We start from the raw sequence: 15,253 nt of genomic DNA, 5'->3' as shown, positions 1-15,253 counted from the left end.
TCCAGGAAATATTCCTGAAATATTTTTCCCTACATGGGATAATGTTTAGTAAGACCCTTTCTTCCTTTCTCAGTTCTAAAATAGTTCTTTTTTTCCCCCCACATTTCTCTGCTCAGCATCAAAGAAGGGATATAATTCTTTTGTTCTGAACTTAATGTTTCTTAAAATGCCTAGGCTAATGCCGATTGTGTAACAGGTCCTTGTTAAATGCTGGATGAACCTGAGTCTGCAGATACAAAGGATTATCATGTCTTTCTTCTCTTTAAGATATTCTGCTTAGGCAATATCTGATATTAAAGTTTTCTTGTCTAAAGATTTTATCCCCCCCAAGTATCTAAGTGGAAATTACCTTCTCCTTTTTGTGTTCATTTTCTGGAGTACAGTATATTACCATATCCATGAAAGGCTGCAAGCTCGAAGTTACAGGGACCAGCCTTACAAACAATTGAGAACCAAAGCAGATATGGTAGGAATCTCATAACCAATTTTGACATTATATCCATTGATTTTTTTTGCATTTCCTTCAAATAAACAATTAAACACAATAATGAGAAATGGTTGACTTACTGAACCTTTATGGAATAACTGAAAAGATCATTGGAACACAAAGAGCAGAAACAATCAAATTCTCCACCTTCTCCCAGCCAGCTACCATTCCTACATTTTCTTTTCCCACACAGTCTTTATAGGTATCTTAGTATGTTTGTGCTACTATAACAGAATACCACAGACTATTACTTTATAAAGAAAAAAAATTCATTTCTCACAGTTCTGGATGATAAGTCTAGTATCAAGGTGTCGGTAAGGCAGGTTTGGCTGTCTGGGGGTGGGTTGCTTTCTTCTTCCAGGATGGTGCCTTGATGCTGCATCCTCTGGAGGGGAGGAACACGATGTTCTTAAATGGCAGAAGATGGAAAGGCAAAAGGGAAAAACTTCTTCCATTAAGAATTTTTATAAGGATATTCAATCCCAATCAGAGCCTTGGTGATGCAATCACTTCCCAAAGACCACACCTCCCAACGTGGTTGTGTTGGATTAGGTTTCAACATGAATTCTGAAGGGAGAAAATAACATGCAAACCATAGCCATATTGAAGTAGTAAGTTCATGAGCAAAACCAAGCAGAACATGACTCTGTAAGGTGCAAAGGCCAATCTTGGTTTAGCCAGATCCCATCCACTAGGAATAAGTTGAGTATTGCCTATGTCTACCACGATGAGAGCCAGAGATCACAGGGAAGAACAACTATCGGTACGTCACCCACCCGAGGCTTCTCCTTGGCAGGTGCAGAGTATGGAGTGAGACCTTTCCATGCAGGATGCAGGAAGTATTTCAAAGACCCTACAATGGAAATTCTGCCCACCTTCAAGTACATTTAGAATGATTTGCCTCAAGACACTTACAAACCTCTAGTCCTCCAAAGATCACTGAACGCTTGACTGACAGAGGGTATATTCACTTGACAGTTGAGAATGCAGTGATAATTTCTGAAAGAGATAGAGAGAGATAGAGATAGAGATAGAGATGAGAAAGGGAGAGGGAGAGGGAGAGGGAGAGACAGGGGGCGGGGGAGAGAGATTGAGAGATTGATTGAGGGCTTGAGGAACAGGAACATTTATTCTCTGAGGCCAGACATTTTTTTTTAATGGCAAGTCAGATTAAGAGCATTTAAAAATGATAAATAGAAAAATTTAAAAATTCTTCATAAAAGCATCAATTTGCTGATCAAATAAAAAGAAATATCAGGCCAAAAGCTAAGAGAAAGCAAAAATCCAGAGATCAACATAGAGTTTGAACTGCTTTTGTCTTGAGAGTGTTTGCCAAATTCATTTGCGAAACCAAGCAGTGTTTTTTTTTTACAGACTCTCAGTGCAAGAGGGACGAACCAAAAGTCTAGGGCCCTCTAAAGATTTAATGGAAGCCTCTACGTTAAATGGGACTCTCAAGGTGAATGCACTCTCCTATGTCCACTCTTCAGAAGTTTGAGGAGACTTAACTTAGAAGGTGCAAGGGAGAAAAACAAAATTCATGGGAAATTATAATAACAGTTTCTCCCATAGGTCAAAAAACTTGGGTGATCTAAGAAAACTTAAATTCTAAATGAAGTTTAAAGTGGTTCTAGATAGAAATGTATCTATGTACTTAAAAGAGGCAAATACAATTTCTCCTCAAGGGCAACTTCATCTTAGGCTACAGAGCATCTCCACAAACAATATTCTAAGCCAATGAGCACCGTATAATTAAAGATATTCAAGCACACAAGGAAACCAATAGAAACAACAAAGAAAAAAACCCAAGTGACTTTAGGTTATTGACTTAGCAGTTATAAATTATAAAACATCTTTGTTTAAAGAAATAAAACACACATTTAGAAATATCTGCAAGAAATTTATAAACTATAAAATGTGTCTGTGGATTTTAAAAATAACTCAGTTTAAGAGGTCTTTAACCCAAAGTAGAAACTCGGAGAATGATGAAGAAGAAAAATGAAGAAACAATTAATGAAGAAAAATAAAATTTTCTAAATGAAACACAAAGCAAAAAAAAAAAAATAGGGAATTGAGACATGACAGATAGTGTTAAATAGGAATTCTAGAAGTGGGAGGACAAGTCAGCAGAAGCCATATTTGAACATTTTCAGAACTGATTGAGACATTGATCCAGAGATTAAGGAAGTCCATCAGATTCAAAGAAGGAAGAGAAAAACATACTCAGACATATCATAGAAAAATTATAAAAGACTAAGGATGAAGAGAAAAATCTTAAAAGCAGCTGAGGGTGGGGGAGACAGGAAAAAAGGAAAGAAAGGAAGGAGGAAAATATTGCCTTCAAAGTAGCAGTAGCTACACTGACAGAAGATTTTTAAAAACTTTTTTAAAAATTATCAATGAATCTTTTATTTTATTTATTTATATTGGTGCTGAGGATTGAACCCAAGGCATACACATACCAGGTAAGCACTCTACCACTGAGCCACAACTCCAGCCCTGGCAGATTTTTAACAGCAACAATGGAAGCTAGAAAGATGGCTATATGACATCTTTGATGTGCTGAAAAATAATTTGCTTAATGTTAGGTTTGGATATGAGGTGTTCCTCTAAAGATCCTGTGCAGGAGGTGAGCCAATTTGATTATGAGGGCTGTAACCTAATCAGTGGATTAATCTATTTGATGGGTTAACAGTTGACAATTTGAAAAGACTAGTTGGGTGGTAACTGTAAGAAGGTGGGGTTGGTTGGAGGAGGTAGGTCACTGGGAGCATGCCCTTGGGGATTATATCTTATCCACCTGGTTCCTCCTTTCTCTCTGCCTCCTATCTGCCACATCCTGAGTTGCTTTCCTCCGCTAGGACCTTCTGCCATGATTTTCTGCTCCATGTGGGGGCCCAGAGCAATGGAGTCTGCTGACTGTGGACCAAAACCTCTAAAACCATGAACCCAAAATAAACTTTTCCTCCTTTAAGTTGTTCTTTCTTTTTTCTTAACATTTTTAGTTGTAGGTGGTCACAATACCTTTATTTTATTCATTTATTTTTATGTGCTGCTGAGGAACAAACCCAGTGCCTCACACAAAGTAGGCAAGTGCTCTTCCTCTGAGCTACAACCCCAGCCCCTCTAAGTTTCATATCCAACTTTTGCTTAATATACAATACAAATATTTGCATATCAGCAAAAAGTTGACTAACAAAAAGAATAAGGACAAAATAAACAAATATTCCAGATAAATAAAAATTATAATTTTCATCACTAACAAAATCTGTTAAAGAAAGTGATAAAGGATATACCTGAGACAGAAAGTGCTTCTGAATGAAATATTTGAGATATAAAACGAATGAAAAGCAAAGAAAATAGTAAATGCAAATAAATATTGATTGTATATATTTATTAATAATTTTGGTTGTGTTTTAAAACTTGAATTAAAATAAATAAAACTAATAATTTGTAAGTAGTTAGGGGGCAGGGGCTTCAAGTATTCTAAGGTCTTTGCATTGACTGGGAGATAGTACAGACATTGATTAACCTTGATACATTAAGTACGCAAGCTGGAAATTTTTAGGATAACCATTAAAAGAATAGTAGTTGTGGGATGGGCATAGAATGATTAAAAACCTCTCAGTTAATAAAAAAAAAAAAAGAATAAGGATGTAACAGTAGAGGCATTCCAAACTGCACCATTTCCACGTATTTTTGAGAAATGTGCAGGACATGGAAATAGGAGTCTGCCCTATCAAACTATCCTATCATGGCCCACATCCCTGCTAACTGTCCTGAAAGGGTAGAAACCCCTGATTCAAGCTATAATAACTAGATTCTCTTGCAAAAATGTGAAAGCAGGGACAGAGATGATAAATAAGTAGGTTTGAAACACACGACAACAGTAGCCCAGAAAAATAGCTATAAGCTCTGTCTGGCCCCTAAGGTAACCCGGGCTTCCTGTTCCCCTGTCCTTCCCAAGACCTGGCTGTGCAACTCTTCCTTGGAGTCTGCGAGTTCTCCCATGTACTTCCAAGACATTCTACCACCAATCTTTTCCCCTAACATCCTTTCTTTTTATTCTTGCTTAATCACCCTCTGATTTGCTTGAAAGAAAAGAAACTTAACTGATCCCATGTGCTGTTATGGCTCACACCAGGAATATCTCACTCTCTCACACAAAAATCCAGATATTTGCGTGGATGATGAGGTTTTCTTAGTAACATCTGAACCTGAAATGCAACTGAATTCTTTGCCTTATATCAAATATGAGAAATGAGGATTCCCACAATGTCATTCAGATAGGTTGGGTCACCCATCGAGGGCCTTCCTTTAAACCCACAATAAGGACATACTCACCATTTTGTCGTATCATCCCAAACACATCCAATGCCACAGCACATTAGTGAGAAAATTGGTGTTTAATTGAAGATACTATTGAGTTGCGAAAGAGGGTTCATTCCATACACATCACCAAGCCGAAACTTTGCCTATGATCCCATCAGTCACCTTTTCTCTTCCCACTAGAATCCACCTCTTCCAGTTACCTCTTATATTCTTTCTTTTCTCCCGCACAACTTAAAAACTTCTCAATGTCATCTTAAGAAATTGAGCTTACGTATTCCATTCAGTGAAACAAACCCCTGGTGGTTAACAGAACAGCATGTCCCTTGAGTTTGAGGATCCTGGTTCCCTCTACCACCCTCTGATATGTCCTTCTTCAATAAACCATGTGTCCCTCAAGGTGGGAACTCCATAGCACTCCCCACACCTTTAATAGTGTCTGGCACAATAGGCTTTTAATAAAGAGTAACTGAATGGATTGTGTAAATCTTTGTGCATCTCATAAAGCCTAGAAATGTGCTTCACATGAAATATATACATGATAGATGGTCTTAGAGTAGATGAATACAGCACCACTAATTTGAAGCATGAAAGAGGATCAAAAGCTGTGACACTGAACTAAGCACTACTATGTTTTGAAAGTTACAGGCAAACAAAGTAATAAAGGGCACACTAACAATATAGACCACCACCTCAATTTATCCATTGTCAACCTAGGACACCTTAGGGTCCCATGCTAAGGGTGTGGGCCATATGGAAGACACTCTGAAACACAGAAGAATAGTCTAAATTTCAGATTCAAGGATGGTAGATTAACTATAGGAAGAGCTTAATTTCCATAAATATGTTCCTTTAAAAAAATGATTATTAAGGAAGTGTGGATATGATCAATACACAATACATATATTTATGGAAATTTTGCAGTGAAACCCATTAATTTGTAAAATTTATGTGTTAATAAATAATATAAATTTCAAATTATTATTGCCTTAAAAGCAAAATTCACAGTGTCTTTATAAAACTAAAATATCTCATCAACCAGGGTTTCTAGAAAAAAATACAAGCTGTGGTTAAATTTCAGTTTCACATAAACAATTTAAAAATTTTTAATGAAAAGTTTCTTTTAATATTTCAGTATAAATATGGTATTAGCTAGGGTTATCTAGAGAAATAGGAAATCAATCAATCAATCTATCACCATCATAATTTCTATCATCTATCATAACAATCTCCACATGTATGGAGGTTGAGAAGTTCTAAGATCTACAGTCTAAGGACCTGAAAACCAGGAGAACCACGGCTGAAATTCCAGTCTGAGTTTGAAGGCAGAAGATGGATGTTCCTGCTCAAGGATTGTCAGTCAGAGAGAGAGTGAATTCTCTCTTGCTTGGGCTTTTGTTCTATTCAGGTCTTCCATGATTTGTATGAGGCCCACCTACACTGGAGGGGGCAATCTAATTATTCTATCTATTGATTCAACTATTGATATCATCCAGAAATACCCTCACATATATCCCAAGAATAATGTTTAACAAAATATCTCTTGGCCTGTCAAGTTGACAGATAAAATTAATTATTACAAGTATGTCCCAAGGGGCTGGGGATGTGGCTCAAGTGGTAGCGCGCTCGCCTGGCATGCGTGCGGCCCGGGTTCGATCCTCAGCACCACATACCAACAAAGATGTTGTGTCCGCCGAGTGCTGAGGGCCATTGTCAAGTAGGAATGACGCATCGAAATTTCCTTGCCAAGCGTACCCCATGCTGCTTAGAGGACATTCGATGGGACATTGCATGCATGCTTTAATAAGGTGACCTTGCTCAAGGACCAAGGCGGATCCGGGTTTAGAGCTGATCAGGTTTGAGGAAGTAACCGGCTCCTTGAGTTTAAGGAGTTGCCAGTTTAAGACAATGGGTTTTAGGGAAGTTGGAGGTTGAAGATTATTGCTGGGATTAGGGTGTTCCTGCTGCTTGTTCCCATTGAGTTCTCGTGAGATTAAAATGGGATTTGGAGATAGCCTCGTGGAGTAGGTGAATTGTGCGGCAGACAGCAGAACGGGATTGCCCCTGGACCTGTGTGGAGGCGGTGTGAGATCGGCAATAAAGAATTGCTGTTTGAACCTACAAAGCTGTGTGGTGGCTCGTGATTCTGGTGCCAAGCCGAGACCTTGGCAGCCGAGAACTAAAAAATAAATATTAAAAATTCTCTCTCTCTCTCCTCTCTCACTCTCTCTTAAAAAAAAAAAAGTATGTCCCAAGTATTGCATGGAATGTAGTTATATTTTGGAAAGAAAAGCCTTGTTTATTTCAGATTCAAACTTAATGGGGCATCCTGTATTTTCATTTGTTAAATCTGGGAAACTCAAATCTATAGGTAAAAATTCATTATCTATATATTTGGCCATTGTGTCATCTGGATAAATAAATCTCCTTTTCATATAGATGTTTGGCCACTGTGTAAGGTGTTCAAAGTCCACTTTATCACATCCCTACATCTCTTCCCTCTTTGCTTGTTCAGTTGAAACAAAAGGTTTTTCTTAACATTTCTTCAACTTTCAAAGACCCCAGGACTTATGGTTCTGGGAAGTTTAGTTACTGACTTTCAGTGTAGGTGGTATTGATAAAAGGGGTAAAAATGCACACATCAAAGATCTCAAAGTGTAAAAAAAGCTCAAAATGACAAAACCAACTTTCCTTGACACATTTCCAATCTGAGTCATACAGCCCTGGCCCAGGGGACCATGCCAGAAAAACTGATCTTAAGGAATATGCACATATTTTTTTTATGACAAATAATGATATAGACAAATATGTGGCCCAAAAACTGTGGGCAAAAGAAACAAAGATATTCTCTTATAACATCAAATCTACAAACGCTGAGAGTCAAGATATAGATGAGGGTAGATCTGAAAGAGAAGAAATCAATAAAAAATACTGAGGAATTGTACAATAACAAAGCAGTGCAATCAAAAAAAGGCAACTATGGACTTGGGGCCATTTTTCATCAGCGGCCTGATATATGGAAACTTTATTAACCATTTTGGTTGGAGGTAGGATCTATCTAGATTATGAGAAAGTTTGATTTTAAGGGTACTTTAAAAGAAAGATTAGGGCTGAGGTTTATGGCTCAGCTGTAGAGCGCTCTGCTAGCACGTGTGGGGCCCTGAGTTCAATCCTCGGCACTACATAAAAATAAATAACCAAAATAAAGGTATTTTTCCATCTACAACTAAAAAAAAAAAAGAAAGAAAGAAAGAAAGAAAAAGAAAGACAAGTGGAGTGTAATTCAATAGAAGAGTATTTGCCTAGCATGTACTGGGTTTAATCCCCAGAATCAATCAATCTCTCTCTCTCTCTCTCTCTCTCACACACACACACACACACACACACACACACACACACACGCACGAATAAATCTTATTTTCTTCAAACATATATTATAATTAGAAATAGATTGACAGCTGCACATGGTGGTGTATACCTGTAATCCCAGCTACTTGGGAGGCTGAGGCAGAGGATTGCAAGTTCTAGGGCAATCTTGGAAATTTAGGGAGACTCTGTTTCAAAATTAAAAAAAAAAATTAAAAAGGAGCTGGAGATATGGCTCAGTGCCCTAGGTTAAACCTTCAGTACCATGCACATACACAATTAGGTTGACCACTGGGACTTATAGAAGTCCTGCTTTAATAAGTAGGCAAGAAGAAGATATACCATTAAGATGTCAATGAGTCACACTAAGCAGTGATTGACTTCTGCTGTTGTTTGGATGTCAAATCCCCTAAAGGCCCATGTATACAGTGTGTCCCATTTTTGAGAGATGTGAAAGATGTGGAACCAGGAATCTGATCAATAAAATGATTCCACCATGGGTCACATCTTGGCTAACTGTCCCAAAAGAGTAGAGATCTCGGAATCAAGCTATGCTAACCAGCAGCAGCTATGGGAGTATACTGAACAATGATGTATAGAACAGAGTTTTGCTCTTAAGGAACTTATAATAATTTATAACTCTGTGTATTAATACTAGAATAGGGTGGAAAGTTATGAATACTGCAAGAGGATTCAAGAAATTTTAGTAAAATAAAAGCAACAGTGGTAGAGAGCACTTCAAGCAGGAGAGCGTAGGGGCAACTTAGCTAACAGAGCTTTTGAGCTTGCTTCTAAGGTAAGATGAGATTTGAACCTATGGCAAAGAGGGAGAGAAGGCCTTGGAACTAGGAAAATCACACGAGCAAAGATTAACGGCAGACAGAATGGGGATATGTGTGGGAATGATCATGCATGCAGGTCAAAATCACTTAGATTTTCTTTGGTGATAATGGGAATATATGATTTTTAAATAAGGGAGGAATGTGGCCTTATGAGTAATAAATCCAACAGTGCTTTGGAACAGAGGAGGGAAAGGGGGCATGCAGTTGAGGGTGTTAGAGTGTTATAAGTGTAAAGTAACAATATTGTGACTAGGAGACGGTTAACAAGGAGAAAGGACATGAAGAACCCTCTTATTGTAGATGCTCACAAGATTTTTGAGTAAAGAAGGATATCTAAAGAGTAAGGAGCAAAAAATGGGCTGGGAACTGAAGGAGCCAAGTATAGGGGTGATGGGCCCTGTGAAACTATGAGAAGGAGGTGGCTGAGCATTGCCAGGGGCTGGAAAGCCTCCTTTAAGTAAGAGCTGGAAGTAAAGCCAGCAGGGCCTCAGTTGCTGGCCTGACAGGGAAAGTGGAAGGTGCGGGTTACCCAGAGCAGGGGCTTCATGAGGTTTCTAAAAAAAACACTCAAATGAAGGCGTAGGGAGAACCTCATAGAGATGATGAGGGCAGGAAATGGCTTACCAGGGAGGATTAGATGCTCAACTGTGGGCAGTCTCTAGGCTGGGTGTCTTAGTCTATTTTCTACTTTTTTTTTGAGGCTAAAAAGTCTTATACATTATTGAGAAAAATCCCACTTCAACTTAGATCTTTGTTAAGTCCACCCCTTTCTTCATTGGCTTTGACTGCTGTATTCTTTGTTTCCAGATTTCCAGCTGAAGAGGTTTGATACCACCCAATATTTATGGTTTTTTCTTTTTCTTTTTTAAATTTATAAATGACAGCGGAATGCATTACAATCTGTTTTCTGCTGCTATAACAAAATACCTGATACTGGGTCATTTCTAAAGGAATGAGGTTGACTTTGGCATAATTCTGGAGACTGGGAAATTCGAGAAAGCACCAGCATCTGCTTGGCTTCTTGTGAAAGTGGAAGGGCAAGCAGGTGGGTGTGAGAAAAACAAAACATGAAGGACAGCCTTGCTTCATAACAACCTACTCACATGGTTATAATCAAACTCACTCCTGCAAAAAAGGAGTGAATCCCTCAGAATGACCCAATCATCTCTAAAAGAGCCCACCTCTCAACACTGACATGATGGCCATCAAATTTCAATGTGTGTTTTGGAGGAGAGAAACCACATTCAAATTTTAGCACTCGGGAAGATGCAAGTAAACTAAGGAGGACACTAAGGAATACAGAGAGGAAGTGATGGAGCCATTGGTTCATCAGGGGAAGGGGGATGTGCGACAGGGCAGAGCAGAGAGGAGAACCCCAGGAACCCAGAGTGGGGCTGTAGTGGTTTCCTGTGGTCATCTGCTGGTGTCTTGATGATGTAAAATGAGTGGAGATAACGGTCCCTAGAACTGCAGAGGTCATGAAAGAGTAAGAAAAGGATATTCATGGATGTTTCTAGAACAGGGAGCTAAGAGAGACTAGGGCATCTGAAGAAGACCCTAGAGAGTGGAGGAATGAAGAAGGTCTGGAAGAGAATGGTAAACAGATGATGTGGAAGTCCATGGAGGCTGCTGAGTTGGTGACAGAAAAAAAATTGGCAGAAAAAGAAAGAAGCAGACACAAGAACCAGGAAAGGCCCTTAGAAAGATGGAGGATAGGGAGAGGGAAATGTCCTCCTGCAGAAAAAGTCAGATCATAAATAAAGTGAGGTGTCAAAACAAGAACTTGAAGCTGGCTATAGTGGTGCATGCCCATAATTCCAGTGGCTCGGGAGGCTGAGACAGGAGGATCTCAAGTTCAAAGCCAACCTCAGCAACTTGGTGAGGCCCTAAGCTACTCAATGAGACCCTGTCTCTAAATAAGAAAAAAAAAAAGGGTCAGGAGTGGTGGCTCATGCCTGTAATTCCCATGGCTCAGGAGGCTGAGACAGGAGGATCTAGTGTTCAAAGCCAGCCGCAGCAAAAGCGAGGTGCTAAACAACTCAGTGAGACCCTGTCTCTAAATAAAATACAAAATAAAGCTGGGGATGTTGCTCAGTGGTCAAGTGCTCCTGAGTTCAATCCCTGGTACCTCAAAAAAGAAAACAAAAGTGTGGGGGGGCTGGATACGTGTCTCAGTAGTTAAGTGTCCCTGGGTTTAATCTCCACCATCAAAAAACAAATACAAAACAGACAAAAGGTGAAGGATACAGGATGGCTTATTTCCCAAGCACCCTATGGAGAAATCAGATTGAGCTGTAGAAAATCAAGAATGTCAAAAAAGACAAGCACCGGTGAACACTTTGCATAGTGAGTTTAATGCTGTTTGGATGTTGAATGTCTTCCAAAAGCCTTGACTCTAGTGGGGTGCTATTGGGAGGTGATGGAACCTTTAAAAGGTGGGCCCTAGTGGGAGGATGTAGGGTCATTGGGGCATGCTTCCAAAGGGGATTGTGGGACCCTGGTGCCTTTCTCTTTTGCTTCCTCGTCATGAGATGAGCAGTTGGCCACACTCTTCTCCCATAATATGCTTCATCACAGGCCAAAAGCAATGGGCCTAACTCTTCATGCACTGAAATCTCTAAAACAATGAGCCAGAATAAACCTTATATTTTAATAAGTTAATTATCTCAGGTATCTTGTTGCAGTGATGAGAAGCTGAGAAATACATTTAATGCAGTGAGAGGTAGCTCAAGATTTCCATGAGTGATGAAGAAGCAAGTAATGAGGATGAATTCGCCCCAGATTCTTTTTAAAAGACCATTTTCACAAGTGTGGGCATGTTCCCCCTCCTTCCCTTGAATTCGTTATTTGCTTGGAAAGTTGTGTGTTTTTGTGTGTGTACATATGCATGTGTGTGCAGCTTGTGCATATTTGTGTGTGTCCGTATAACAAGGGCTCTCCTGACTTTTTGATCTTTGCTTTGTTTGGGAATTGGGTATCTGTGTCTCTTTTTCAATCACTGCAGTAGACAGTTGAGTATTAAATATTCCAAAGAAAATAAATGCCTTCCCTGACTCTCTAATTCAGTCTTCTGGAGCGGGGAGGGGAATAAAAGGAATGCCAGCGTTGACTGAGAGCTGAAAGTAGAAGCAAAGGTTATCTAAGGGCCACTGTCTGAGATAAACCCATTTCCCTCTGGGGCTATATTTTTCTCAAAACCTCATGATGGGAAGATTATCACCCCTTTTGTTTTTTTTTTTGCCTGCAACCAAAGTATAAGATAACCCAGCTCCAGTGCCTGATTGTGGAGAGTCCTAATTGGTGAGGTCAGGGTTGTACAAGTAGGGAAATGAAGCACAAGTCCCAGAGCTGGGCACTGCTCTTCAGATCTCTCCAGGCATTTGCCATCCACATTGCTCATGGGGCAGAAGCACAGTGCAGTGATTAGGGTCCCCAGCTCCATCACCCCTTAGTATGTGACTTTGGGCAAGTTGTTTTCGTCGGCTTTTTCACTGCTGCAACTTAAAGACCCAACCAGAACAGTTTTAGAGGAGGAAACATTTATTTGGAGCCTCACAGTTTCAGAGGGTCTCAATCCATAGACAGCAGCCTCCATTCCTGGCAGTGAGGTGAGGCTGAACATCATGGCAGAAAAGTGTGGTAGAGGGAAGCAGCTCACATGTTGATCTGTAAAGGAGAGAGAGAGAGATGAGAGAGAGAGAGAGAGAGAGAGAGAGAGAGAGAGAGAGAGAGAGAGAGAGAGTCCACTCACCAGAAACAAAATATATGCCAGAAAGCCACATTCCCAATGCCCACCTCCTTCAGCCACACCTTACCCGTCTTCAGTTACCACGGGATTAATCCTATCAGGGGATTAATCCGCTGATTGGGTTAAGGCTCTCACAACCCTATCATTTCTCCTCTAAACCTTCTTGCATTGTCTCACATGAACTTTTGGAGGACACCTCTCATTCAAACCACAACACAAGTCATTTAAATTCTGGGAAGACTTGGTGTTCTTCCCTGGATTAGGGGTATCCATATTAGGAATGATTAATGTCCCTGTATTACCTGATGAGTATAGTACCTGCTGCAGAGGTTAGCTGGTGGCCACTATTATTAGAGATTGGATGAGCTTTCAGCGAGAAGCAAGAAGGCAGCGTGTATGATGTCACTCAGTTCTCACTCACCCAGGACAGAATATAGAGCAGGAGGGCGTGGGCAGCCCGGAGAAACTGAATCCATGGAGAGGAGGAGGAGGAGGAGCCTCAGAAGCCCAGGGGACTGAGAACAAATTCCTCAAGTGTTCCTGGGGATGTTGTTTGTTTCTAGAGCAAGGTCCTCCAGGGCTTCGCTAGTCAGAGTACTGTCTGCATCAGTGCACTGGTGTCCCCTGTGAACTAGTTAAAAATGCTGACGCTGGGCCTCCTGAACTGGAATCTGCGTTTGTAACAAGATGCTCGGGTGATTCGTGTGCATGTTGGAGTTTGAGAAGCCTCTGATGGGCTGGGGATTTAATTAGGTGGTAGCTTACTTGCCTCCTATGCCCAGGTCCCTGGTTTCAGTCCCCAGCACTGGAGAGCGGGAAGCCCTCTGCTATGAGCTGAGGAAGATTATAGCACAACTTTCCTAGTGACAAAGAACAGGAGAATCTCAGAACCCTTGCCCTCTGGGGAATGACTAAGAAGAGGCCAGAGAAGAATCCTCTTCTGGCTGTCCCCTACTCACATGGCCCCTGTCCAGAAAGGCCATTAATGTGGAAACAGAACAGGACTTGAGGCCTCAGAAAAGTGGTCGAAACAGTTTCTGGAAGCAAATCACCATCCCTGTACAGGTTGAATTTGCAAAGTGCACAGAGATGCACGTGTGGTGTGTGTGTGTGGGGTGTGTGTGTGTGTGTGTGTGTGTGTGTGAGAACAACCCTTCCTACAACATTCATGGCCAGGAAAAACAATGTCTGTTTTTCCTTTATGAACAGAACCAATGTGCCAGAATAAAAGGAAATATTAACTGATATCTCATCTGAGAATACAAAAACCTCTCAGAAAGAAAGGAGGCGCGTTTCTAAAGACATGTGAGAGATTTGGTTTTTTTTCTGTGATATTTAATTGGTCTCTGAGTCCACTTCTTCCTTTCTCTTTTCCTTTTCACTAACAGGTCCTTCTCTGTCGTTTATTTATTTCTTTATAACAGAGAACATAAGTTTCCAGAGACAGAATCTATGTTAGCTCTTTCACCGAACATGGCACGAGTCAAAGCACGTCTCTCAGCTAGAGGACGCTGTGACATGGGCCTGTGGCTGCCTTCCCTCCCTCTGTGGACAAGTGAGGGTGCGGGTGATGGGACGCCCAAGTGTCCTGCTCTCACAGTGCTCCAGCCTGACTTCTCCCAAGTGCTCCTTTCCCTCCGAATCCCACTCTTGCCCCTGCGTCTGGGGCCAGCCCTCTCTGCTGTCAGCGGAGACCCTGGTCCATCAGCACTTCTCACCGATCTGTCCCCTTTCAGTCAGGAATGTTTTTCTGATAAGGAACAGGAGTGGAATGTGGGCTCTCAGTCCCGGTTGCCCAGGGACAGCCTTTATCGCGTGGTGGGGCCTGGGCAGGCGTGCTGCTCAGACAGCTCCCTGGGAACACTGAAAACAAAAATGACACCGAGCTCGGGAGAAGAATGTGCCCACGATGTTTTCTCCAAGCTACCTTTGACCTGGTGCTGCAAACAGCCACTGCTTTCCCTGCCTCCTTCACCTATGGGAATGACCTCATGGGACCGAAGTTTACTTAACAGTTCTCTTTAGCAAGCCAAGGGAGGGACTGGCCGGTTCCAGCCAACCAGTCCTCCTTCAGAGGCCCTGGATTCCTTTGTCCTTCTCCCTTGGCCTCCCCTGAGGATTCCTCTCACACAGGCAGAACAGAGAAAACAGAGAGGTTGCCATCCAAGTGTCCAAGTCTGCAAATTCCTCCCCCAGCACCTGAAATTCTGCCTCACAAACTCCTTTCTTGGGTCCTGCACATTTTTTTTTTAAATCATTCAGCATTTCCTAATAAAATTGTGCAAGTACCCTTGGGAAGGGAAATGACTCAAGACTTTATTTTATCATCTCACAGAGTCTAAGATGCACACAAGTCAAGGCATTGGAGAAGCCAGAGATGACTGCAGAATGAAGAAATAGACTTTGGGTGAAAACAAAAAGAAGGGTTATTCCCCCACCAACCACTAAATGGAACGAAGCCATGAACAAGGAAGAGAACAC

At 41.0% G+C, this 15,253-nt stretch overlaps 1 long non-coding RNA gene across 2 annotated transcripts; it reads right to left on the bottom strand.

Annotated features, from left to right (window-relative positions):
* Positions 1-760: 760 nt before the first annotated feature.
* On the bottom strand, positions 761-13,548 carry LOC144370627 (uncharacterized). 2 transcript variants are annotated; one of them, XR_013430528.1, is made up of 3 exons: positions 13,075-13,370; positions 12,581-12,690; positions 761-872 (listed from the first exon to the last, which is right to left on the bottom strand). It is a non-coding gene; the product is annotated as an uncharacterized LOC144370627 (long non-coding RNA). The 2 variants fall into 2 exon arrangements; XR_013430527.1 differs by lacking the exon at positions 761-872 and having other exon boundaries at positions 12,547-12,690; positions 13,075-13,548.
* Positions 13,549-15,253: the final 1,705 nt, after the last annotated feature.

This window comes from Ictidomys tridecemlineatus, chromosome 14, assembly GCF_052094955.1.
Source record: "Ictidomys tridecemlineatus isolate mIctTri1 chromosome 14, mIctTri1.hap1, whole genome shotgun sequence".
NCBI classification, from domain to species: Eukaryota; Metazoa; Chordata; class Mammalia; order Rodentia; family Sciuridae; genus Ictidomys; species Ictidomys tridecemlineatus.
This window is presented reverse-complemented; position numbering and strand designations above follow the sequence as displayed.